This window comes from Dermatophagoides pteronyssinus, unplaced genomic scaffold (genome assembly GCF_027571235.1).
Source record: "Dermatophagoides pteronyssinus isolate colony J.1.1.1.1 unplaced genomic scaffold, Derpt_VIB-CSIC_2022.12 sq0001, whole genome shotgun sequence".
Taxonomy (NCBI): Eukaryota; Metazoa; Arthropoda; class Arachnida; order Sarcoptiformes; family Pyroglyphidae; genus Dermatophagoides; species Dermatophagoides pteronyssinus.
In genome coordinates this window covers 1,561,314-1,588,945 of record NW_027461525.1, presented here as the reverse complement: position 1 = coordinate 1,588,945, position 27,632 = coordinate 1,561,314, and the positions used below count along the sequence as shown (strand labels likewise).

The 27,632-nt window shown below is 26.4% G+C and overlaps 2 long non-coding RNA genes across 4 annotated transcripts; one reads left to right on the top strand and one right to left on the bottom strand.

The window, feature by feature from the left end:
* Positions 1-2,784: 2,784 nt before the first annotated feature.
* On the bottom strand, positions 2,785-6,472 carry LOC142644986 (uncharacterized). 3 transcript variants are annotated; one of them, XR_012846193.1, is made up of 4 exons: positions 6,131-6,472; positions 4,158-4,227; positions 3,847-4,024; positions 2,785-3,761 (listed from the first exon to the last, which is right to left on the bottom strand). It is a non-coding gene; the product is annotated as an uncharacterized LOC142644986 (long non-coding RNA). The 3 variants fall into 3 exon arrangements; XR_012846192.1 differs by having other exon boundaries at positions 3,847-4,227; positions 6,112-6,472; XR_012846191.1 differs by having other exon boundaries at positions 3,847-4,227.
* LOC142644990 (uncharacterized) lies at positions 5,105-5,669 on the top strand. The gene is made up of 2 exons (XR_012846194.1): positions 5,105-5,255; positions 5,334-5,669. It is a non-coding gene; the product is annotated as an uncharacterized LOC142644990 (long non-coding RNA).
* Positions 6,473-27,632: the final 21,160 nt, after the last annotated feature.

The window sequence follows — 27,632 nt, the reverse complement described above, 5'->3', positions numbered from 1 at the left end:
CTATGTCATGATAATGATGAATGACTCTTTGCAATTCTCATGTCCGTTTCGGATATAACCAAAAAACAACAACAAAACAGAAAATATCTGATTCAAAAGAAAAAAATTCCGAAAACGGTAAATCGATTTATTCAATCTTTTTTTCTGGATGATTACTTCTATCATGTGTGTATACACATTCTCTTTGTGTGTTTGGGAAAAGTCACTGTTATTTACTATAACGAATATATTTTATGTGGGTGAAAAAAAGTATTTCATTCATATGATGTTTGATGATGATGATGATGATGATCTAAAACATTTTAATTCAGAATCAGCAAAAGTATAGTTTGCTTCGATATTGATTGAAATCGATTTTTTCCCAGTGGTTGTTGTTGTAAAAGCTATTTTGATTTTTGGTCGTAAATTGATAATGTTTTTAACCACATTTTTACACACAGAGAGAGAGAGAATACGATTTGCGCGAAAATAGTGATGAAATCATTGTATTTGAATTGTATAGAATGTATTAAAATAGAAAGAGAAATACAAACAAATAAAGATGTGAAAATAGAGATTTTCTTCTTCTTCTTCTTCTTCTTCCTGGTTCTTAGATCTATTAAGTGTCGACAATTTTAATTAATAATTTACGATATAATTTGAGTGGCTTTTATTCATGGCGTATTTTTTGTGTTTGTGTGTGTTTCACGAACAAGACAACAACAACAACAAAAACGACTTATAATGATAGTGAGGATGTAAAAGTAATGAAAAAAAAACTATACAATTATCATTATACTATAGTTAGTTGTAGTAGATGAAATTAGCTGAAAAACTTTTATACATTGCTTTTTTTCCCATCTCTTCTTTTCGATGAAAATAATGATAGAGTTTTTACCGGAAAATCCTGAAAAGATTCCTTTTTCTTCTATGGCCATACTGAAAATCAATGATTATATATTAATAATATTGACATTGTACAAATACATTGGATCATTCATTTCAATGAATGAAAGTGGTGGTGAAGGTGGGTTAAAAAAAAAGTAAAGTTTTAAAGCTATTCGATGATTAAAATACAATACTATTTGTGTATTACGACCAGATTAACACACACAGAGAGAAAACAACAACAAAAACAACAAAAATATTGATGAAAAACTTTGCTTTTTCATCTTCTTTATTCTCAATCATGGTAATTGTCGTCAACAAATTCTATTTTCGTGTGTGTGTGTGATGAGAATTTTCAACATCGACAACAACAACAAAAAAGATGAAAAATGTTTGTAAACTTTTTATATAAAAAAAGAATTTTTCTATAGACTAGATCGATTCTAAGCAATCAATAATGATGAAAAAGATCATCTAAACAAGTAGAACCTATTCAAATTGAATGTCAAACTTCGGGTGTTAATATTATCGATAATTATAAATGAATGAATGAATGAATGAATGAATGAATGAATGAATAACAGATTTACAAGAAAAGATTTTCTCTCTTTTCTCTTTATCTTCATTCCCCCATTAAATATATTCTATAACAAATAATCAAAATGATAATCATCGATAGAATAAATTTAGCATGCTATTTTTTTCATCGTTATTGTTATTGTTGTTGTAAAAATTTCATTAGTTAATTGGTGAATTTAATGAAATAGAACAGACAATGATTTGGAAAACAAAACAAAACAACAACAATTTTCTTTCAAATCAACTTATAAACAGAATTCATTAAATAAAATTACCGTTTCATATCGAATCGTGTATAATGTGGATAATGGCATCACATAATGTATATCCATTCTTTTTTTTTTTGGCTACAGTAAAATCATTAATGTAAAGCGACGAATTTTTCATTTCAAATTCTGTAAACCAAATTTTTTTTTTCTTCTATTTTGTGAAATTAAAATTTCGGCACGAAAACAATTGTTGTTCAATTGTGATAAGGAAAAAATATTGATGTTATGAAATTATTTTCATGAGAATTTCTTTCTCTCTTTTGTTTATCAAAGTAGTTAATGTTTTAACAATTACGTAAACAGGCGAAAGAAACAAAACAAAAAACATACGATTTGTTTTAGATAGGAAGAAAATAAAAAAATATTAAGAAAAAAAGAAAGCAAATGACTTGTTCGTGCTTGGTATTCAGCATCAACAGATCAGTAAGATATGAAAATCAACACAACAGCAATGACCAAAACGAAAAATGTTTTTTGGTTTGTTCGTTTGATATTTATTTATTCCATCTTTTAAAAGCAGAAGAAGAAGCTAAAAAAAGCACACAGTGATTCTTCACTTTACTTTTCTGTTGTTCATATTGAAAATCAATTACAAATTGGATCGATTCCATTTTCTTCACAATTTAATGTAAACTGGACATTGATTGTTGTTGATCGATGAATCATTATATTTTTTTTTTTTTAAAACTTCAGAATTTCAAATCAAATCTCATAAGTAGTTATTTCATTTTTTTTCTTTATAAAATCGATCAAATGATTCACTTATGACAATTGAAAAATCCACTACATCTACTTGGTTAATTGATATATCGGCCAGTAAACAACAACAACAACAACAAAAGTCGAAAATAATAACAAAAATGAAAAATGAATCATTTGATCCTGACCCAAAACAAAACAACAAAAAACAAACAAATAGAAAATAAATCCAAAGCAATTTATCAAAAATGAAAAATAAAATCTTCTTAGTTTACAGTCATTTATTTCAAGCAGCAGTAGTCGTTTCTTTTTTTCTATTGAAAATTTTTTTTTTGTAATTCAAGAATCAAGGTTATTTCTTCATACAACAACAACAACAACAAAATGATTCTCGAATAATAAAAACTTTAATGGTCGAAAAGTTTTTTTTTGTCAAACAGAATTTAAAGCGAATTGTCCAAGAATTTGAAAAATAGAATTTTCTTTTGTAATCGAGTTTTTATGCGGTCTAAGAATATTTTTTTGAAAGAAAAAAAAATGGAAAACAAAATTTCAATTCGATCATGCGGCAAAAAAAAAATCGATTACTTATTTCAATAACCATGAAAAAAAAGAGAAATTCAGATGCCGAATATGATGATCAAGATAATAAATAATCCCTGTAAACCTTTTTTTTTGTTGTTGTTGAATTCTGAGTTTGCTTCACAAGAAAAAATTGAATTTTTTTTTCAAGAAAAAAACTCATGATAGTAAAGATTAATTCTGGAGTTAAAGTGAATTTAATTATCAGCCATATAAAGAATGAATGGATGGCCTTCAAAAAAATAGTTCATTTTTCCTATTTAGATAACAGGATATAACGATCATAACTGACAAATGACAGATCGATTTTTACGGTTTTTTTTTGTTGCTGTTGCTGATGACAAAAAGCACAGAATCGATAAAATAACAGAAAAAAAAGCGAAAATTAGAATATATAAAAGAAAAAGTCAAAAAAATCAATAGAACCAGGTTGATGATGATAATGATCAGGAATTTTATTCTTGTCATATTTTAGGTTAGTGTTAAATTACATGTTGTTTTATTTTTTTTTTTTGATTCGAAATACGAATCAAATCGAATGTTTTTGTTGTTTTTATCATTCGAATTTTTTTTTAAACGAAAGAAATTGAAAAATTTCACAACATTTATACGCCTGTCATCATCATCATCATCGTGATCATAATTGCAAAAAAAAATTCTGAGTTACAAATTGAATTTGGTTTATATTCGTTTTTATGTTGTTTTTTTGCACTAAAGTTACTGTTGTTGTTTGTTAAACTGATGACAGCTGAATTTTTTTCTTTTCTTTTGAAGAAAAAGAAAATTGAAAAAAAAGTTAGAAAACAAGAATTTAGTGGAATTTATTTCTTAAAGGTCGTAAATTTCTTACCATAATAATCGAACGTTTTTTTTAAATCGATTATCGAACGAGAATTGATGAAAGTTGTTTGTTTGTTTGTTTGTTGTAATATTCGTTGAGCAACGTGCTCAGTATTCCAATATACCTTTCATAGATAATGTTATTGTTATTTGACACATAATGGAACAATAGAATACAATAGAATTCACTGATTTTCATTCGAATAGAACATGCGCAATCCATTTTTCATCAACAACAACAAAAGAATTTTGAAAATAATATTTATGGATCATGAGTAATTGCAACTTGAAATAATAACAAAAAAAGATTGGATCAAATACTTGTGTGTATATTGTGTGTATAACGGGTTCTTGAGCTTCTTTTCTCGGGTCTTTCTTGGCCTGTCAACTACTAAATAAAAGAAAAAAAAATGTCAGTTTTCACTTTATTCTGCACTGTTAAAAATGGTATGACTTTATAAGTTCATAAAGTGGAAGTGTGGACTTATAAGTTCACATTTTTTCTTGTATGAAATTATAAACTCACATTATTTCTCGTATGGAGTTATAAAATCACAACGTTTTTCGTATGAGTTTAAAAATTCGAATTTTGGATTTTATTTGTAATTAAAAACTCATAATGTTTTTCGAATGGACTTATAATCTCACATGGTTTCTCGTATGAAGTTATAAACTCACAACGTTTTTCGTATGGAGTTATAAAATCACAACGTTTTTCGTATGACTTTAAAAATTCTAATTTTGGATTTAATTTTATTTTTTAAAATTAAAAACTCATAATGTTTTATGAATGGAGTTATAAACTCACATGGTTTTTCGTATGAAGTTATAAACTCATAACGTTTTTCGTATGAGTTTATAAGCTCACAATTCCTTAAAGTGAAGTTAAAAAATCACAATTTTGGATTTTATTTTATTTTTTCAAATTACAAACTCACAACGTTTTTCGTATGAGTTTATAAGTTCACAATTCCTTAAAGTGAAGTTATAAAATCACAATTTTGATTTTATTTTATTTTTTCAAATTACAAACTCACAACGTTTTTCGTATGAGTTTATAAGTTCACAATTCCTTAAAGTGAAGTTATAAAATCACAATTTTGATTTTATTTTATTTTTTCAAATTACAAACTCACAACGTTTTTCGTATGAGTTTATAAGTTCACAATTCCTTAAAGTGAAGTTATAAAATCACAATTTTGATTTTATTTTATTTTTCAAATTACAAACTCAAAAAAAATTGGATTTTTGGACTTGGAAAATTTTTTGAAAAATTTTGAATTCATGTGGAGGCGACGAGCGCCCTCATAATTGAAATTAGCTGTTAGGGTTCTGTTTTGATTATTTAAACTACTGTTCGATTAGTTGTTATTCATTATTTTTGTTAAGTGTGGTTCGTTTACAAAGTTTGGTTATCAGGTTTGCTCATTGAATATGATTGTTGTTTATGTCTAACTTGTTCCATGTTTTTCCTAATCTCATTGGTTTTGTTTTAAGTATTTTTTATCACTACCTACAATAACACCGAATCAAGCTAAGATTGAGAAAGAATGACATTTATGTTGGGGATGTTCGATTGCTATCTGTCTCAACTTCAATGCCGACAAGTGTCGAATGAATGCAAAGATTCTAATTTACTTTATTTGTCCATTTGATCACGAGGTCATAATCTATAAAGATGGATCGAACAATGAAAACCAAGTCGGGTTCTCTTTTCATGTTCCTGAGCCGATTTCTATTGATAAATTTCTATTAGCCTTGTTTAATAATTATAATAATTAATAATATATCTTTAAATGAAAAATAATTAAAAACTTCAATAATTTAATTTAATTTCACTTGCGCATCAAGATTTTTTTAATAAAAAAAAAAACGCTTGCGTATAGGGGTTTTTATTTTTATTTTAAAAACCTCACATTTTTTCTCGTATGAAGTTATAAACTCACAACGTTCTCGTATGAGTTTATAAGCTCACAATTCCTTAAAGTGAAGTTATAAGTTCATAAAGTGGAAGTGTGGACTTATAAGCTCACAATTCCTTAAAGTGAAGTTATAAGCTCACAATTCCTTAAAGTGAGTTTATATGTTCACTTGGTCTAATGTGAACTTATAAGTCCACACTTCCACTTTATGAACTTATAAAGTCATACCATTTTTAACAGTGTGGTTTTCTTTTTCTTTTCTTTTCTTTTTGCTTTTGATTGGTTATTCTTATAATAATAATAATGAAAATAATAATAAGAAGAAGAAGATGAATGACAAAAATCAGACACACAAACAGCAGTGATAGTTACCCGAAAAAAATATATATCATATATAAAAATGATCTTAATGGTGGTATCAACCAACCAAACACAAAGACATTTTCACTTCAAATAAAACAGAAAAAAAAGTCAATTCAATGTTTCTTGTTTTTTTTTTTGTACATCAATTTTCATAACAAAGTAGTTGGTTTTTGGGGCTTTTCTAATATCCTCTATTTTTTTTTTTTTTTTTTTGGCCATCACTTTTCGTTTGTTCTGGACAATCATAATAACAACAATCAATTCACTCAATAATAAAAGTTACAAATAAAAAAAGTTATATTTCGAGGATAAATATGAACCAAACAAACAAAACAAAACAAAACAAACGACAAAAAGTAAATGAATGAGACAATTTTATGATTGATTTTTTTCTTGTGAATCAACAACAACAACAACAACAATAATAACTAATAAGTTTCAATGTTAGTCCAAGATATATTTTTTTGGGTCTAAAAAAAATGTTGAATAAGTTTTTTCTTATTAGATTCTTTGGTTTAGTTTGTATAATATTCTGGTAATATTTCTTCTTTTTTGCTGGGAACATTCAATGAAATGATATAATGAAACAAGAAGAAGAAGAATAAAACACAAATCGGACACGATCGTCTACTAATCTTAGCCAGAAACAGAAAATAATGAGTAACAAGAAGAATGTAACGAGATTGTATCCATTATTATTATTATTATTATATCTTTGTTTTTGCGAATGAAAAAAAACAAGATAAACTAGATATCATGATACAGATCTAGAAAAACAAGATTCAAAATGATAATGATGATGATGATGATTATAATGTATTTGGACAACATTAATCACTAGAACATCAAGAAAAAAAGAAAAATGGATACAAATCTGTCCAGCTAATATTGAAAATATATCCAAAAGAAACCTTGAAGAAAAAAAGAAAAAAACCGAAAGATAAAATTGACTTGGTAGAAATTAGATCAGAAAAATGGCTTTAGACAACAAAACACGCAAACTGTAGAATAAAATAGCTAAGCAAGAGAGTGAGTGAGAGACAGAATTTTTCCCAAACAAAGAACAATAATAATGATTTTTTTCGAAACGCAATAATCAAACGATGTGTGTGTGTACTTTTTCTAATCAACAAAGACTATTCAGGACAAAACCCAAAAGCCAAAATACAAAAAAAAAATCATACGATTCTATTGTGTGTATATGTGTGGGAGGAGTAGTCGAATGAATCGAAAATAATAATGAAAAAATAACAAAAAAAAAAATAATAATAATGACAAACAAATCAAAACACAGAGAGAGAAAAATCTTGTTAACGATAATTTTTGCTACATTTTTTCTGTAACAAATAACAAGCCAGAAAAAAAAATTTTTTGACATAAAAGATAATAATTGGTCGAATAATGGAAAAAAGTAGCTTATTGATTTGTGAATGGGTTATGCTTGTTGAATTGATTTTGATATACACCCATATTCATGAATAAACCACAACAACAACAACAACAACATCTGATTCTGGTTTGATGATTTTCTTGTGTGTGTGTGTATACAAGGAAATAACCTTGAAACTATGAATAAAAGTCAAAGATTATGTATGTAATTCTTATTGTCTAATCAAAAGAAAGATTTCAATTTACTTCTTGTATTATTTTATTGTATGACAAATGGAATCTGGAATATTACTCTTTTCTTTCAAAAGAATCCCAAAAAAAAAAATCATTTAATGATTACCCATTTATGTTTTTATGTGCGTGTGTGTTTGATTCGGCAACGTTTTTTTTGTTTCGTTTCCTATCGTATATGAAGGAAATCCTGTACCGAGAAAAAAAACAAAAAACAAAACAGAAAAAAACGAATCTGCCGGAACATACCAAGAACATATGAATGATATGAAATCATACTATAGAGAAATACTTGTAAGATAAAACAAAAAAAACAAGGTTAAACAAGGAATATCAACTATAGTCATTTATAACAGAACAGAACAGAATTGATTAGTTTTTGGTTGTGTTTTTCTTGTTTCTTGTCAAGGTTTTTAACAATAATTTTCTTTTTCTTCTTCAGAAAATTATAATCAACATTTACAACAACGACAACAGAAAAACCACAACAACCAACCAGAATTACTATATAATAGTAAATGTCCTGAAGCGGAAATTTAATAATTTATTTCTATTCATTACAACAAAAAAAAATATGTTAAACTGAAAAAATTTATATGTTCATTTTGCTGTTGTTATCCTGATTATAACCGGTAAAAAAATTATGTCATAAACAAAACTTTACAAAACAGATTGCGTAATGATGATGATGATAACGTTTTTCCCAGAATACATCATTTTTGTTTTTAAAAAAACCTGATTTTTTTAATGAATTTTTTTTCAATGGATAATTCTCAATGAAAATGACGTTGATTGTATTCGGTTGTGAAGTATTTGATCGAAAACTTTTTTTTTTGTTTTAGTTTTAATGTCATCGATAATGTTGTCCAACGAAAACAAAAAAAAAAATTTCCATCTGGTTTATTGATTTTGATGGAATTTTTTTCCACTTTTTTTTTCTTTGGTTATCACCCACTTTTCGACTTTTATAAACTTTTTTTGTTGTTGTTGTTGTTGGTTGATTCAAGCTGTTCCATTTTCAATTTTCATTTTCCCATTTGTTTCGTTTATTTTTTTATTTTTTAGTTTTCATGTCAAATGAGACGAAACTAAACAAATAAAACTAACTAACTAACTGTTTTGTTTTTGTTACTGTTGATGAAGATGTTTACAATTTCTATTAACAAAAAAAAAGAAAGAATCGTAACGTAAACGGTAGTGGAAACTTTATTTTCGATTCTTTGTTTTGACAAAAAAAAACAAAACAAAGCCAATTTAATCGCAAACAAATCGATAAACGAGTGAAAAAAAAGAATAACAGTATGAACCAACAATAACGTTGAAGCTGCTTGGAAGAAAAATGTCAAAGTTTTTCGGAAATGGAAACAAAAACATTGCATTTTCTCTATTGCATATCATGGTGTCAGCTGTATTAATTATTTTTCTTTGAAAATTTTGAATTTTAAAGTAAAAAAAAATGAAATTGAAATAGAGTCAAAGTGAACAGTCAAAAAATAGCAAGGGAAAAAGATTCTTTGATGACAGAAATGCTTCAAGGCTTTTTTTTCGTCTGTCACGAAATTGCAAAAAAAGTAAAATTTTCATTTTTTGCTTTTATCATTTGAAATGGCATAGGCATATGGCTGAAATCATTGTTTGTCTTTTTTTTTTTGATCTTTAAATGATGTTAAGAACAACAACAACAACAAAAAATACAAGATAAGAATTGCAACAGTGATTACACAGTGTTACTTAAAACAACCAGAAAAAAGTTGATTTTCTTTATTTTTAACTGATTTTTTTGTTTCTGTTGTTTAAAAAAAGTCAAGTTATCAGTTTGTACTTCATTCGCTTGATTTATTTCGCCACTTGGAAAGGTCCAGAACGAAGAATTCTGGGACTTTGTTTGTAAAGATTTTTTCTTTTACTTTATATCTTCAGGTTCTTGAGAAACATTTTCCATTTTCTTCTTTTCTATTTCTTCGGTCGACTGTCAACATCAAACATCAAAATGAAAAAAAAATTTACCAAGAAATATCATCTTTGGAAAAACCATCCGGTTGAACAAAATAAAACAACAACAACAACAATAGAATCAAATTTGATACTCAGTGGAAAAAAATAACCGGAAAAAAACAGTCAAAACAGATTCAAGGATGATGACATGAGCTGTAATAGACATCCCATCAACAACAACAAAAAATTCCAAAAAAAAAATTGTAACGAATAATGGCAGTGAAGCTAACATTGAAGGGAACATTTTGAAGAAACAAAAAACAAATTATTTCAACATTAATCTAACCAGAAAATCAACTGGGAATGAGATTTATTTTCATCAAAAAAAAATCTCATTTGCATAACCTGAGAAACGGATTAATCCAATACAGAAAGAAACATGCAAATAAGAATTACAACCAAAGAAAAAAAAATATAATAATTTGATTTTTCTTACAAACATTCCATACAAACATCATTATCATATCGGTCTTTATTGAAATCTTTTTTTTTTTGGGGGGGGGTTTCGAAACAACACTGTGTTATTTCCTTGGATTTCTTTCTGTTTGTTTGTTTGTTTGTTTTTTGGTTTGTTTCCACTCGAATGCTTAAAACGACAATGACAATGGATAATTCAATGAATTTACATTCGCTGTGAAAATCATTTTTCTCATTCTTTCTTTTCTTCTTATATAACTAAATAGAAAATCAAATGCTAAGTGAATGAAGTGAAAACAAAACAAAACAAAAATTAGTCACAGTCGAAAGCAAATCAATGAATCAATGATACAACAACCGAAAACAACGACAAAAATTAATAGAATGCCATCATCAAAAGATTTCTTCTTCGTTGTTGTTGTTCATCATTGAATAAATGATTGATGAATGTTTTTTTTCTTGTTTTGAATTGGGTTGGCACAATGAAAAAGAAAACATTCCGGCCAAAAAAAAGCCTTTGACATATACAATACAGTTATTATAGTTTTGCTTTTTGTTTTTTTTTTTTGTAATGAAATTCATTTTCCAAAATGAAAAAAAAAGAAATCAAGAAATGTAATAAATGATTATGCGTCGATTTCTATACTGTAGAATACTAAAGAATCGCTTATTTTATTCAATTGTTGTAATCGTTAAAATCAATGATTGTTGTTTTTTTTGTTTTGTTTGTTGGATTTCAAAGAATTTCAAAGAGAATTTTTTTTTTTGGAAATCAAATTCTTTGGAATCAAGTTAGTGAAAGAGAGAGAGAGAGAGAGAGTGGAGAAAAATGAAAACCTCGCTTGTTTTTTTATGATCAAAAATGATAAAAATAAAATATTCAAATTGAATTGAAAGAATTTTCTTTATTTTTTCGTTTTTGTTTTGCTTTTTTTTTGTTTTGGTCTAAAACACACACACACAGTGTTCAGGTCTTTATCGAATTGCCCTGTTATTTGTTGTAGTTACTTGAAAAAAATGTTTCATTCCATTTTCTTATCATCATGTTAAAAAACAATATCATATTTGATAAAAAAAAACGGAAGGAAATTTTATTCATCGTCAAGTATGCATTTTATAGGCAAATTGAAACTACATAGAGAAAGAGAGAAAATGCAGTTAAAAATTTCCATGCAAATAGCTCTTTATCTTTTCTTTTCCTTTTTGTAATTCAGTTTTTTTTTCGTAAAACTAATGTAATGTATGTTTGGGGGTACCAAAAAACAGAAAAATCTTGTTTTTAATTTTTTAAGAACTCTACACACACACTGTCTGCATACATAAAGACTTACAATGAATGTGGGAAGTAGTTTTTTTTCTTCCAAAATTTCCATTTTGTTTAAAATATTCAAACAAAAAAAGTAGTAATGTTATTGACATTGTGTGTTTGTGTGTTTGTATGTTTGTCCTTTACAATGGATGCCAATCGGAATTTAAAAAAAAAAACATAATGGAAATGGTTTGTATGTTGTAATGCTTTTTTGGTTATATGGTGTGTGTGTGTGTGTGTGTGTGTGTGTTTATAATTCTTCATTAATTTCAATTTAGAAATTGAAGATCTAATGTAGCTTATTGTTATAATAATGAGGATTTTTTTTTTGGTTTTCACAGTTTTATACATTTCTTATTTATAAATTATAACTAAGAAGAAAAAAATCTACATAAAAAAACAAACCAGAATTTGCAAATAAATCTTAAAACCTGAGAATCTTTTTTTTTTTTACTTATTATTATATAATTCTATATTGGTTATTATCATATTTTGATGACAGTTTTTTGCAAAAAACAAAGCAAACATTCAATTCATAATGACATGAAGAGAAAAGAAAATCCTATGTAACTAATAACGCCCCGAATAATATTTTCGTTTTCGATTTGGTGGAAATATATTGTTTGGATGCATTTTTTTTGTATGAAAAACAAAAGCTATCATCATCATTATACGATTGAAGAAAGAAAGAAATTTATTGAAAACAATCAAAGCAGAAAGATGGAGAGAAAGAAAGAAATTGATTTGAAATAAAATCCGATTCTAGAGAAGAAAAAAAAATATTGAAAATGGGATGCTATATTGCGTGGGTGTCGTCAACAAACGAAAGAATGACAAAACTATCTTGAAAACAATAACGACGAATTATTTCAGCATTTTTTTTCAACATTTCTTTATTCGTCAAATATGATTAGCAATATCATCATCAACGATATCAACAAACAAATGAACGTCATTTGTTGTCTTGCTAATTGAATTAAAAATGACGTTCAATGAAGAAACAAACTGATGAATAAAGAAGCCAACTAAAAAGAAGTAAACAAAAAAAAAACAAAGTTTCGTTGCCTAAATGATCGATTGAATACTGAAAACAAAAACTTTGTAAATAAATAAATAAATAAAGAATATAAGTTATTTAAGATCAATTTACAAGAAAGAAAGAAAAAAAAAGATTTTCTTTTCATCATCATCATCCTCATCATATTTGTTATGAATCCTGATAGTATAGAATATCATCATCATCCAAAAAAAAGATATGAAAGCTTGAAAACCGATCAACTAACCCGAAAAAATAACTGAAAAAGAATTTTCATTTTCGCAAATAAAAATGAAAGTTGAATAAGTGAACCAAAACAAAAAAAAAGTTAATGATAAAAAATCGATCGACAGATCGATTGGTGGGTTGAAATGGAATGAAATGAAATGAATGAATGGATGAATGAATGAAAATGAGGAATCAGACGTAATTTATTTTCATTCAGTTAGGTTATTTTGTTATTTTTTTGACTTTGAAAATAGATATTGATGTTTCAATAGTTGGCATTTAGGATGGATAGTGTTTTATGAACCGTATACATATATTTAGCGAAAAAAAGAAAAATTCAAAACTAATGCTACCCAGGCAACAAAACAACCAAAAAAAAAACAAAAACAAAACTAAGCGTTACGACAACAACGACCAACTAACTATCAAACAGCCCACTAAAATATCCCAAAAAAGAATCGACAACAAAGACAAATAATAATGATAATTATTTAATACCATGTTGTAGTATGAATGGCAAAATGGCAAATGGCAAAAAGAGTTTTTTCTTTTGCTTTTATCTTTTACAGCTTTGTTTGGATGTTTGTATATGAAGCCAATATGGGAAAATATTATGATTTATTTTTTTGAAATGGATGAAAAAAAATGTGAATTGGGAATTCAGTTTACGAAAACTACAGGGCGTTTGATAAGTCCCTGATGAGTTTTTTTTTCGATCTCATTCAAAAACTATAAGGATATAAGATATGATGTTTATGATGAATTTATAGGGAATTTATTAAGGTTTTTTTGAGTTATCATCAAAATTTTCCATCAATGATACTTTTGATGAAAAACGATTTTTTCCGAATCAATGTCTAAAATTTTCATCAACGCAATGGCATTTTCTCTATGGAGGCATAGCCATACTTTCCAATGGAGAGTATGCTATGATCGCGTTCGAATTTCTGTTATGTTGTTGAGCTAAGTGAAAATTGTGTTGAATGACCAAAATTGTGATTTTTTCTGAATTCATGGATCATCCCGAAGAATCATAACTTGGAAAATCAAAATTACCAACTTAACAAAAAAAAAAAAAAAAATTATCAATACCATATTATCGTCATTCATTTTTTAAAGTAATCTTGTCATTGTTGTTTTATTGTCGTTATCATATCATTGTTATTTTTTGTTATAACCATATCATTGTTATCTTTTTCTTATTATCATATTATTGTTATCCCCTTCTTCATTATTCATATTTTAATTTTTATAAGAAAATGTTCGTAAACCGGTCGGTGTTTGCTTTCGAGCCAAAGAATCTTTTGCTTGCTTAATTGATACCATTCTGTGGTAGATGGTTAGATTGTTGTTTTAAATAATTTGGATTTGTCAAGTGATGATTCTTCTGGATGTTTGACCGATTCAGAAAAAATTGAAGTTTTGCACATTCAAAATAATTCTCACTTTGCTTAACAATTTAGCACACATTGGAGTTGTGCTAATGTATGGCTATTGCCTCCATAGAGAAAATGCCATTACCTTGATGAAAATTTTAAACATTGATAGAATTACCAAGTGATGATTCCCGACAGGTTAGGTTAGTAATTTGAGTTTGTTCAAATGATTCTGGTCATTTTAGGTCAGTCAATTGGGATATGTCAAATAATGATTTGTAAAGGTTAGTGATTTGACTTTGCCAAGTGATGATCCTGGTTAGGTTAAGTTGATAATTTTGATTTTCCAAGTTATGATTCATGAATTCAGAAAAAATCAGAATTTTGGTCATTCAACAGAATCCAGAAGAATCATCACTTGACAAATCCAAATTACTAACCTAACATGACCAGAAGAATCAGACCGATCGGTTTAAGAAACTTTTTCTTATAAAAATTAAAATATGAATAATGAAGAAGGGGATAACAATGATATGGTTATAACAAAAAATAACAATGATATGATAACGACAATAAAACAACAATGACAAGATTACTTTAAAAAATGGATGACGATAATATGGTATTGATAATTTTTTTTTTTTTTTTTGTTAAGTTGGTAATTTTGATTTTCCAAGTTATGATTCTTCGGGATGATCCATGAATTCAGAAAAAATCACAATTTTGGTCATTCAACACAATTTTCACTTAGCTCAACAACATAACAGAAATTCGAACGCGATCATAGCATACTCTCCATTGGAAAGTATGGCTATGCCTCCATAGAGAAAATGCCATTGCGTTGATGAAAATTTTAGACATTGATTCGGAAAAAATCGTTTTTCATCAAAAGTATCATTGATGGAAAATTTTGATGATAACTCAAAAAAACCTTAATAAATTCCCTATAAATTCATCATAAACATCATATCTTATATCCTTATAGTTTTTGAATGAGATCGAAAAAAAACTCATCAGGGACTTATCAAACGCCCTGTATACGAAACAAAAAATAATTGAAAAAAAACATTCATTCATTCATTCACCTGATCGATGGTGATAAATTTTCATTTTTGTTCAATTAAATTCTGTCATTTTTGTTTGTTTCCTTTCGATTTTTTCATTCATTTTTCATTTCATTTATATCATCACATGAATATTCACATTGAATATATTAGGATTTTCTCTTGAATAAATCTCAAACTTCCTGTAATAATAATAATAATAATGAAAAATGTTGGTTTCAATTTTGACAGTGAACAAAACAAAACAAACAAACAAGAAAATCTTTTTTTTCCCTATCTTCAATACCAATTTATTCGGGATTTGAGGGATTAATAATTGCTTGCTTCGATTTCTTGTTGTTGTTGTTTTTGTTGTCCTATAGAAACCGTAAAACAAAGTGAAAAACTTTTGTTTTTAAAGTTTATTTTTGTTGGTTTTTCCCCATAAACTTGAAGGTGGATTTTTAGTTTCAAAAAAAATGACAAAAAAAGATGAAATGAATTTGATTAATCGAATCCCAAATGAATTATTGAAAAAAATAACGAAAAATCATATTTTAATTAAACCAAAAATAGAAAAAGATATGGATTTATTTTGGGAACTTGCAAGGGAGAAAAAAAGCATCAAATAATTTGAAAAAATGGAAATTTCTTTCATAGGGGTTTCACACTAGCAGCAATGTGAATGAAATATTTCAAATGCAATATTTCACTACATTTCAGCCTTATGGACTGAAATATTGCATTTGAAATATTTCATTCACATTGCTGCTAGTGTGAACCCCCTATCAGGAAAAACATGCTATGCAAACTAGGTGTTAAAAAAACAAAAACAAATGAACAAATCTTTTATCCAATTAATGACTAAAAACTGAAACGAGAATATTTATTTCAAACCACCAAACCAAAAACAAAATTTTACGAGGGTTAACGTATTTTTCAACAAAATTGAAAAGAAAATTTGACGGTAACAATTCCGTGGAAATTTTCATATTTTTTTCTGTTTGTTTCTCTGGTTACGATAGAAACATAAATTGTATACCATTTTTATTTCATACAAAATATTTGTCGACCGAGAAAAAAAAGCCAAAATTAACCAAACCAAAATATTCTGCTTTATTTCATGCGATTATTAGAAAGAAGACACGAAAAAAAACCTTGTTCCATGTAACAAATTACCAAAAAAAAAAAAATATCTAGGGTATGGGGAAACCGAACAGAAATGAAAATGCCAATTTCGTTCATTCATATATATGTGTCAGTGTCTGTCTATCGGGTTTTTGTTGGTTTGGTCGATCAGTGTGGGTTTGTTAATTACGTAATTTTTCTCCATAAAACTGATCAATGTATATCCAAAACAACAACAAAAAAAAACCATACAATCAAATGGAATCCTGTATACACATTTAGTCACATTTAGTCGGTTGTTGATGGTCAATACATACATATCATCATATCCATTTTCAAAGGAAAATTTTTTTCTCTTGTTTTCATCATCATCATCATAGTATCCATTATATAACTAAGTGAAACAAAAGCAAAGCCTATTTGTTTAATTTACTGACAATGATTTTTTTCGTTTGGTTTCTTTTCGTTTGGTTTCTGTTTTGACGTTTACCCGAAAAAGAAAGAAAAAAAAACTTTTCTCATTAATTAACCGATTTTTTTCTTTGTTGTTTCTTCTGAATCAAGAATAATGATGATGACAACGAAATTAGTTGATGGGATATTTTATTGAAAGAAAGAATTTTATTTTGTATTTTCCATGGCAATAAAGAAGAAATTTTGGATCTAAATTTCAAATCTAAATTCATAGAAACGTTTTTGATATTTTCACCTTATAAAAAATATTAATAATCAACAAACAGGCAGACAAATTTACAAGGAAAAATATGTTTAAAATAAAAAATTTAAAGTTTATCCAATGGATATGAATAAATATCATCGATTCCATTACAGAAACTTGAACTTTTTTTTCTGCTTTTAAAAACAATGTTGATGTTATATATTCTGTCGAACATCCAATTTTTGTTTTTTCCATAAATTCTGGTCTTCTGATTCATCCATACAAAAGTATCCTGTATTTGTTACAGGAAAAAAAATGAAAAAAAAATTATATTTTCTAACTCAGTAGATCCATCTGGTGGAATAAAATCATCAAATTTTTATTTCAAATCAACGCATCATTTTTATATTTTGAAAATAAGAAAATCAAATTCTTCTTCTCGTATAATGAAATTTTAGCTTTCAAATTTTTCCTCTTTATCTTTTTTTTTAAAAAATGACAAATCTTTTTATCACTAAAAGTTTTTTTGCATTCATCCTCACACTATTATCTAAAAAATTTCTTAGTTTTACGAACATCATTAAAAGGATGTTTTATTATTTATCATCATCATCATCATAAGATCCATCTATGATCATTATTCTGTACTTAAAATTCCATAATGATCATGAAAAATGATGATGATGATGATAATAAAATAATTATGTAATAAATATCCCAAACTAAATATTATAAATATACGTAAAAAAAGATGAATTTGTTGCCATCATTTTCATTATTATTAAATCAACATCAACAATGATGATGGAGTTTAAAAGAAAGAATTATTTATTATTTGGTAATAATTGCAGAGATTTATGTGCCAAAAACAAGCATTTTACAGCAATAAAATTGTTTGTTGTTTGTTTCTTTTTTTTCGTTCAACAATGATATTTATTTATTTTTTCATTATTTTGCCAACATAAACAAAGCAAACAATTAATAATTCAACACAAATATAACGGATAATAAAATGATTGAATTTATCATTTTGAAATGTTTTTTCTTGTTTGGTTTTTGTTTTTGTTTTTCTGCTGATGCCATCTTCATCATCGTAATAGATTCTTATCGATTATTGCAAAAAGTATAATTTTATCATCGTTTTTGTTTTGTTTTTCAGTTGAATAGGTTAACATCATAACCATAAACAATCAACAAGAATCGATTGTTTGGTAATTATTACCACTTTTTTTCAACGGAAAAAAAAAATCAACCACAAAATTATCAAAATAAACAGAAAAAAGGCATATTTTTTTTTGAATATTTTAACCACAATTGTTGTTATCATCATTGAAATTAATCTTCTTATTCGGAATTTTGTTTTCGGTTTTTTTTCACTCATTGCAAATGTCATCATTCAAATCAAAATGATGGATTTACACATGGATTAATTAGATAGAAAAAGAGAAAATTTTTCAGAATGAAATTAATTAAAAATAAAGAATATAATCGTATTTTCATTACAAACTGATGTTGATCATCATCATCATCATTATCCCATATATTCCACATAATGAATTTGATTGGAATGTCCGAATGAAAATTATTCACTTTTCACTATATATAAAGCAATGCAAATTTTTCAAAACAAATTCTGATGAAATTGTCCGATTGTAATTGTGAAAATAAAGTTTTTTTTTCTCCGACCATAATCAAGTGAGGAAATTCATTTCGGTCTTTTCTGGACCATGTTAGTGTAATGTTTTTCATAGTTTTTTGTTTCGTTTCGTTTTGCTATTGTATTGTTGTTGCCAAAAAAAAAAATTCTGGAACCAAAGTTTCTTTTTTCAATGAAATTAATTTTGTTTTTCTGCCATCGGTGCCAATAGTGCCAACCAAACAAACAGAAAATGAGCATTGAATTCTGTAGTATAACGAAAAAGAAAAAAAAAGTTTATTTTTGTTTTGTTTTCCAACAACAACAACAGAACAAAATGAACAGATCAGAAAAATGAATGAATGAATGAAAAAAGTTTTAGTCGACTCTAGTTGGTTGGTTTGTTTACTACCGGATGCGAAAAGTTTCATTTTTATCCCCCTTCTCTTTCTCTCTTTCACTTACAGATTCACTGAGATAGATTCCAAACACTATCTATTCATCATGATGTGATGTAAAGAGATACACAGCAACAGTGTTGACAATAATTATGATCTAATTATATTATGTTGCTCAGTTTGTTTGGCCTACAAATTTATTTTATTCTGTTATTCATGTTGTTGTTGACAGTGTGTGTGTGTCACTTAATTATTTTCTCTTCAATTCGTATCATTTATTTTCACCAAAAAAAAAATGTGAATTTTATTTAAAAAATGAAATTCTTTCTCTCTCTTTGTGATTCCATAATGTCAAGTAAATTCTGTTGTTGGTTGTTGTTTCTTCAAAGAAAAATACCATCATTCTTATCTTGTAAAGATTCATCTACGAAAAAAAAATGTCAAAACTTTTGAAACACACACACATATGAATAGTTTAATGATTGATTAGGTTATTGTTTGTTTGGCGTAGCAAAATTCTTCATTTAAAAAAAAAAAATAAATGTCAATTTCATATGGAACAATTTTCACTTAACCATGTAAAACTTTGTTTGTCATCAGGGGTATCACTTTTTTTTCCTTGAAAACATTTTCAAAAAACATTCAGTTTACTTAGAATTCATCAGTTTATCAATATGAACAAACAAACCAAACTAAATGATGGAAAAGTTTAGCAAATTTTTTCACGCTATCGGCAAAATTCAGGTCAGAATTAGAAAATTTCAATCGTTTATTCATGTAAAATGCAAGTAAAATAAAAGTTAATTTTCAGAATTACAATAATAATAAATTTAAATGAATAAGACATTCATTCAGTCAGTCAGTCAGTCAGTCAGTTTGCTGTTGATGATGATAATTAAAATTGAATTAAAAAGTTTGTCAAAAAAAACTAAAAATAAAGAAAATGATGATGATGATGATGATGATACAAATATGAATAAGTTCTGAATCATTCATATTGTCTATGTATACACTTTTTTGTATGATTATTATTGCACTATAAGGCCTTTGGGGATTCAGAAAAAATTTTTTTTAAATTTCCGTTTCACTAATTTTGTAAAAAAACCTAAATTATCATTAGAATTCATTAACTTCATTCATTTCTTCTCAACAAAAAAAAATAAATGGACCAAATTGAATTTTTTTTTTTGTTTGAACTTTTTTACTTGTTTCGTTGAATTATTTCATCATACAAAAAAAAAAATGCACATCCGACAAATTTGACTAGTTGCTTTCATTCTATTAAATGAATGAATGCAAAAAAAAAGTGAATGAATTTTTTTTTTCTGTTTTGAAAATTGAATTTCATACATTCAATTTCTTTTGAAAAAAAAAGTTTTTTTCAATTCTGCATTCACTTAAATTGTGATTCGCTTTTTTTTCCATTTTCGGTTGTATATATCCTGTGGCATTCTAAAATTCTGATTCTGATTCTGATTATATAAAATTCATTCAACTGAAGCCCACACACACAAGAAACAAGTAAATTTTTTCGTCTGATAATAATCAAAACAATGGGAAAAATGGGATTTTTTCTTTACAAAAACGGAAACTAAGGGAAAAAAACTTCAATTCTAGCTGCGACCAAAAGGATTGTAATCGTTGTTCATAACAAGCTTGTTGTTGTTGTTGTTGCTATTCGTCAACCGAAAAAACCGATATATTCAGTTTTTTATAGCAAAGAATCTAAATCTAAATGGCTAAAAAGATATAAACAAATTATGATTTGATACTATTACTTGTGTGACTACTTGGAATGATTGCCTGAAATAGATCTACACCAAAAAAAAAAACCTTGAATGCAAAAAAAAAACTACTTTCGAATTTATCTATTCTAAGTCTCGCTCGCAAATCATTACTGCACATGCAGAAAAAAAAAGAAGAAGATATATTTGAAACAAACAAACCGAAAAAAAAGCAAACATACAAACAGATACAGACACAGACAAAATAATTCAGTTCGTATACAGAATTCATTTGTGCAATATACAATGAAGAAGAAGAAGAAGAATCTTTTTCTCAGTCAGCCAGTCAGTCGATCGTTGTTTGATCGTTGTTGTTGGTACCATATGGATATTTTTAGTAACGTTTTTCTTTCGTTTTTTTTCTCTACTTTTGGCATATAAAAATATTCATCAATGTCGAAGAATATAGAATAGCAAAATGTTGATGATGATGATGATAACAACAGTGATAAATAAAATACTAATAAAACAACAACAACAACAACAACAAAAATATCCAAAAATTACATATCATGATAAAAATACATAATATTTTTTTTGGATGATATACGAAAATAAGCAAAAATTAAATGGACATCTAATAAATTGTATTTATTCATTGAATGTCTATATATTTTTTTCCTCCGTTTGATCATTTTTTTTTGCAATATTCAAAAAATGAAAACGTTGTTTTTATTGTCGAAATTGATGAGAATATGACGACAACAGCAACAAAAAAAAAAATTTGACGATGATTGTCAATGTGACTAATAATATCACTTTCTCTCTCACTCTCTCTCTATCTCTTCTATTCATCAGAATCAGATACAAAAGACAAGATTATTCTTCTTTTCTTGCGTTCAAAGCGACCGAATTCTTTGGCTCAAATCAAAGACAACAACAACAACAACAAGAATCTTTTTCTTTTCTTTTAGCTGTTTTTAACCATCCATTAATTCATTCATTGAACATCTTTAACATCGATAATTCTGTGAAAAGAATGACAGAAATTAACTTTAATATAAACTATATCAATATAAATTATGGTAACAAGAACAACAATGTTGATGATATATTTTTCTAATTTTTTATTTTATTTTTGTCAACGATAAAAGAAACAAAAAAAACATTATGGACATTGACAAGTTTGTAGATGCCAGAATTACATTACAGAGGTTGTTGCCAACATCATGATATAAACACTATGATGATCAAAATTATCATCATCATCATCATCAAAGATATGCAAGAATACACAAAAATTACTGAAAAAAAACACTAATTTGCTCAACAACAAACGGGAAAGAACAGCGAACATATTTTTTTCTATTTTTTCAAGATCGTTTTCTGTTTCTTATAGTCATCATTACGTTAATTCAAATTTTTTTTCCGTTGAAATTACCGTATCGTTCTACTACTCTTACTGTATGTATGCTATACAGCCAGAATTTAGCCAAAAAATATAAAATATATGTGAGAATCCATAGCAACATTCATACCGGAATTATTAATATGCATAGCATAAATGGGAAAAAGTATTTTTCGTTTGAAAATATTTGTCAATTCATCATCATAAGATGATAATAATCATCTGAATTTAATTTGTTAATTTCTTTCTTTTTTTCTTTCAATTTCTATTCATTCAATTGATTTTGGCTCAAATTTTCAATCCAAAAAAGTGTTTTTTTTTTCTTTCTTTCTTAAATCTTTACTGAATAAAAGAATATTTTAATAGTCTTGAATTTTTTTCTTTACTTTGATTTCATTCATTCACTGATCTTTGTTGTTGTAAACAATAAAACTAAACAATTCTCTACGGGAATATTGTTTTTCATTTTTTTTTCTTCAAATGTTTTAAACCAAGTTATATGTGTAAAGTGTTTCTGTGTGTGTGTGTGTTTTATTGAAAGTTTTTCATTTTGCATAATACACTCTATTCATCATTGAATAATGATATGGTAATAAAATTTGTCAACAACGAAAATAAAGAAATCATTAAAATTCTGTCAAATTATAAAAGAATTTGATTTTATAGACAAAAAAGATGAAAATATTAAACTTGAACAAAAACAGCATGAATACTCAAACAGCTCAAACTATTGATCAGATCAAACTAAACAATCAAAATTGATTTGAATGAAAATAAAAAATACAAGTAAGTTTGAAGTGAGACAATTGAACAAACAAACAAACGAAAAAAAAGATTCATTTTCTAATGGTCCCTTGGTGTATAATGAAAATCCAATGAATTTTTCTTTTTCGGTTTTTTTTTGCATTCTATGGATTATACTTGAGCTAATGAATATTGAGCAATTTTTTTCTCGCTAAATCCTTTTCGCATCATTATCATTATAATCTTTGAATAAAATTCTTGTTGAACAATCCAACAGTATAACAACAAGATCTTTTCATTCATTCATTTGTTATAACTACTATTAATCGATGGATAGTTTTTTAATCCAACATCCATACAATACTTTCATTCATTAATGATTTTGTTTTGAATGCTAAAAATAATGAGAATTAAAAGAATTAATTCCGAAAGAAACGTATAGAAAACGCTAAAGATATTGAACATACTACCATAGTCATTAGTGAAAATCATATCAACGATATCTATAAATTATTTTAATATTAAAAAAATATATACGTAACACGCAAATAAACAAACAATAATGATAAACAAAAATGAAGAAATGTAGCAAATAAAAAAAAGAAAATCAATCAAGAATCACAACAATGAATGAATGAATGAATGAAAAAAAAGATTAACGAAAGTAACAAACAGAAAGAAAGAAAGAAAAATACATTATAAACAAACAGAAATACGATTGATCACTTTATATTTTTGGTTATCTCCGATTACAAAAAAAATATGGAATATTTTTCTTTTTCGCATACAATATTCAATTTGTGAAAGAATAGAAAAAAAACTTTCAACCGATAATAAATATCGAAAGAATGAAAGAAAGAAAAATTGATATGAAATCTATACCAGAAAAAAAAGGATTCACAAGAGAATATATCTATAGAATATTCTTATATACAAATAAAAACAAACAACAATGGAAAGAAAACACTCAGACTTGTCCATAGACTGTTGAAATGTATTTATAAGATAAATATGATTTAGAAAAAATGTGAGATGTGTGCATCACATCAATTTATTTGGATAGATACATCGATTTTTTTTTGTTTTTGTTTTTTTTTTGGTTTGTTCAAATAGACATATTTCTTTGAATGACCTATCACATATAGGCCATGAATAAACAAATGCTCAGTTAAAAATTGTTATTCTGATTATGATTTTTTTTCCTGGAGAATTACTGAATCATTGATCTGTAAAAGAGAAATCGTGATACAAACAAATATTTATTCATTGTTTTTTTTTTCTGGTCGATAAAAACTCCACAATATTCTATTGTGAATGAATTTGAAAAAAAACGACAGTAACAAAACAGAAAAAAAATTTGATTAAATCAATCATCAAATTAAAGAAACGATCAATCAATTGTAATTTTATCATTTTCTTTTTGTTTTGTTCAATAGAAAAGATTGATCGATTCGATTCGATTCGATTCGATTCGATTCGATTCAATCCATCAATCAATCAATCAATCGACCTAGGAGATCTTTTTTGATAATCAAAATGACATTATTATCATCTAATATGTAAACTATGTGAATGAATGACAAAAAAAGAAAAAAGAAAAAAAACATTGCGCAATTAACATTGAACAATTGAAAAGTTGAAAAGTTTTTCTATTTAATTTTTTTTTGTTTCTTGATAAAATCTGATTTGTAGTCGTTGTTTTCTTTTTTCCATTATTTGCCATAGCGATTCACATCGATGTTGTTTATACCTGTGTGAAACAACAGTTCCCTAATACTTTGTTTGTTTTGTTTGAAAAGTTAACAATGATTTAATGAAGATAATGATCAATGGCTTATCTTTGATCATAATGAACATTATTATTATTATTGTGTAATGAAAACAAAAAATATTTTCATAATCCGTACATTTTTTTCCTCATTGTGACAACAACAACAATGGTAGATAGATGTAATAAGGGAAAAGAAAAATATTTTTTTTTAAAAACTAAATTCATTTGCCAGAATTTTTGTTGTTTGATCATATTCAATCAAGAAAAAACGTCTTTTTTTTCCTCATCGACGAATTAATGGTTATTTTTGTTCTTCTTCTTCTTCTTCATTAATTTTTGTTTTTAATTACTGATTCGGCCAATGTTCTGATGTTTGGTTTTCATAAAACAACAAACATGATAAAGAAATTATTAGACAAAATCAACATTGTAATTAAATCAACAGATTCAGATTAATATTGATAAATTAATAAAATGAAAAAAAAATTGTTTTCTCTTTTTTCGTTTCATCTCGTGGAAACAAACATCACTATACACAAAGATATAGGAATTTTATCACGCGTGAAAAAAATAAATGTCTATATATAAAAATTGGTATTTGTCATTGCCGATGGCAATGTTTATGATGATTATGAATCAATGAATTTTCTTTTCTTTTTTACAGATTTTTCTTGTTCATCATCATCATTGTCAACTATCAAGGTCGATATTTTGAATGACATTTATGAAATGGAATTCATCATAAATTTCTTTTTTTAGTTGAAAAATTTAATTGCTGTTTTGAATGCTGTTTTTTTTCGACTAGATAATTCATTAACCAAACATCACACATAGAATAGAATCCATTATCAAATACAGTGGTATCTTGGGTTAATAATTGTCGCTTTCAAATTATGATGATTGTCAGGTAGCTAGGCTACATATAGGATGCATTCATAAATCAATTGTCAGATTAATTACCTGATTTTTTTAATGTAAAATTCATTCTAAAAACAAAAAGAGAAAATACAAAAAACTAAATTGTCACAAATGAACAAGTAAAATAAAAACCACAAACAATCAATCAAACAATCCGATGATAGTTTATCGAAAAAAAAGGAATTTTATCAACATTATTTATTTATTCATTTGATTATTTCAAATGATTGATTGATTGATTAATAAACAAAAAAACAATCTACATTCATAAATTGTAATCAATCAAATTGAATTAATGATGTTCGATTTGAGTTGTTTTCGTTATATATTGGATACTTCACTGGATTGATAATGTTTATCATCAAAACAAAAACAAAAACTTCATTTATTGAATGAATATCGATATACTGATAGTAAACACACTTTCATTTCATCAGGCAAAGTCATATGAATGAATTTGATACTTTTCAAACAAATTAAATAATTCATATATAACCATCATTTATTGTCCAATAGAGTTTTTTTTCCAGAGTGTTTCATCAATATTTACACAGATTGAACAAATCGAAAATTGCAAACAAACAAAAATAATTTCAAATTTTTCAAATTTTATTTTCTCCCTTCATTATAATCATTGATTGGGACATTACTTTTGATATTTTCAATATTTTAATCATTCATGATTTAATGACAATTGAAAATAGTAAATCGACAATGTTTCGTGGTAGAAAAAAATCAATCATCAGAACAGAAATGAAAAAAACTATCCAACATATTGACAAAACTAAAAAAAAAATCAAATTTCTTATTCATTTCATTTGAAACATCTCTATGAAATGATCATCTTATCAGATATATCTTGAAATCGATTGAATTATTATTATGATTTTCATGTTGTTTTCATTGATTCATGACAAACACGAATAATAATCATCGAAAAAAAAACTGGGAGAAGAAATGATGATGATGATGATGATGATGGTTTAATGACAGTCACAAAATGTCTTCTCTTTCTAATAATAAATTATAAGGAAACCTCCTCAACCAAAAAAAAACATCTGACTATATCAATACGATTGAAGGGGAAATGTAAGGGGAAAAAATATTTATTTTTTTTTCTATTTCATTTCGAATGATGAATTATGAATATATTATGTATATGCGTGTGTGGTTAGTAGTAAAATGAAATTTTTGGAAAATCTATATCATTTTCATTCAATCAATGACGAATGAGCTAAAGGAAGGAAAAGTTTTTTTTTGGCGTTCAAAATCCATCAATCATTTTTAGCTTTAATTTCGAACCAACCATGAGAACTTACAGAAAATTGATGAGTGAAATAGATTTAGTTTTTTTTTTGGTCCGATCAGATAGAAAAACCAGAAAAAAATAAATCTTCGACGCATAGCGATTGACATTTGACAATTTATTTGGGCTATAAACGAACCAGACCAAAAAAAAACATACCACAACCTAACATTAAATAGAGAAACTTAGGATTTGAAATTTCATTTTCTTATATTGAAATAAAATACTCAATTTTGGAAACATCATCTTCATCGCTCATCGTTGAAGATTTTTTTTTTAAAAAACACGGTTGACATACAATAAAATTACCGAAACAAAAAAAAAGCTATCGTTTTCAATTTTTTTCCAGGAAAAGCACTCTTTTTTTTGAAAATTTCCATCTAAATATCGTTTATTGTTACAGAAACCTGAAGATGATTTGATATTCAAAAAAAAAAATGAATTTTTTAAACACATTTTTTGTTTTTATCTATTTAAAATCCTTTGGATTTTTATTGTTGTTGTTGTTGTTGTTTCGCTGGCATACACAATGTAATTCGCCCACATAAAAAAAAACATTGAATATCATTGATGTTCATCTTTCTTTTTGCTGTTTAATTCTTAAACAAAAAGAATATGAAAAAAACACCGATGAACTGGGGAGAAAAAAGTGTCTATTATTCTTACTTTCAAAATTACTGGAGTTTTTTTTCAGGAATGTTTAAACAAAACAATATTAAAAAAGGAAAAGAAATGTTTCTATGACAGACTATAATGATCACCATCAAAATATTTTAGAAGCTTTTTATCAGTTATC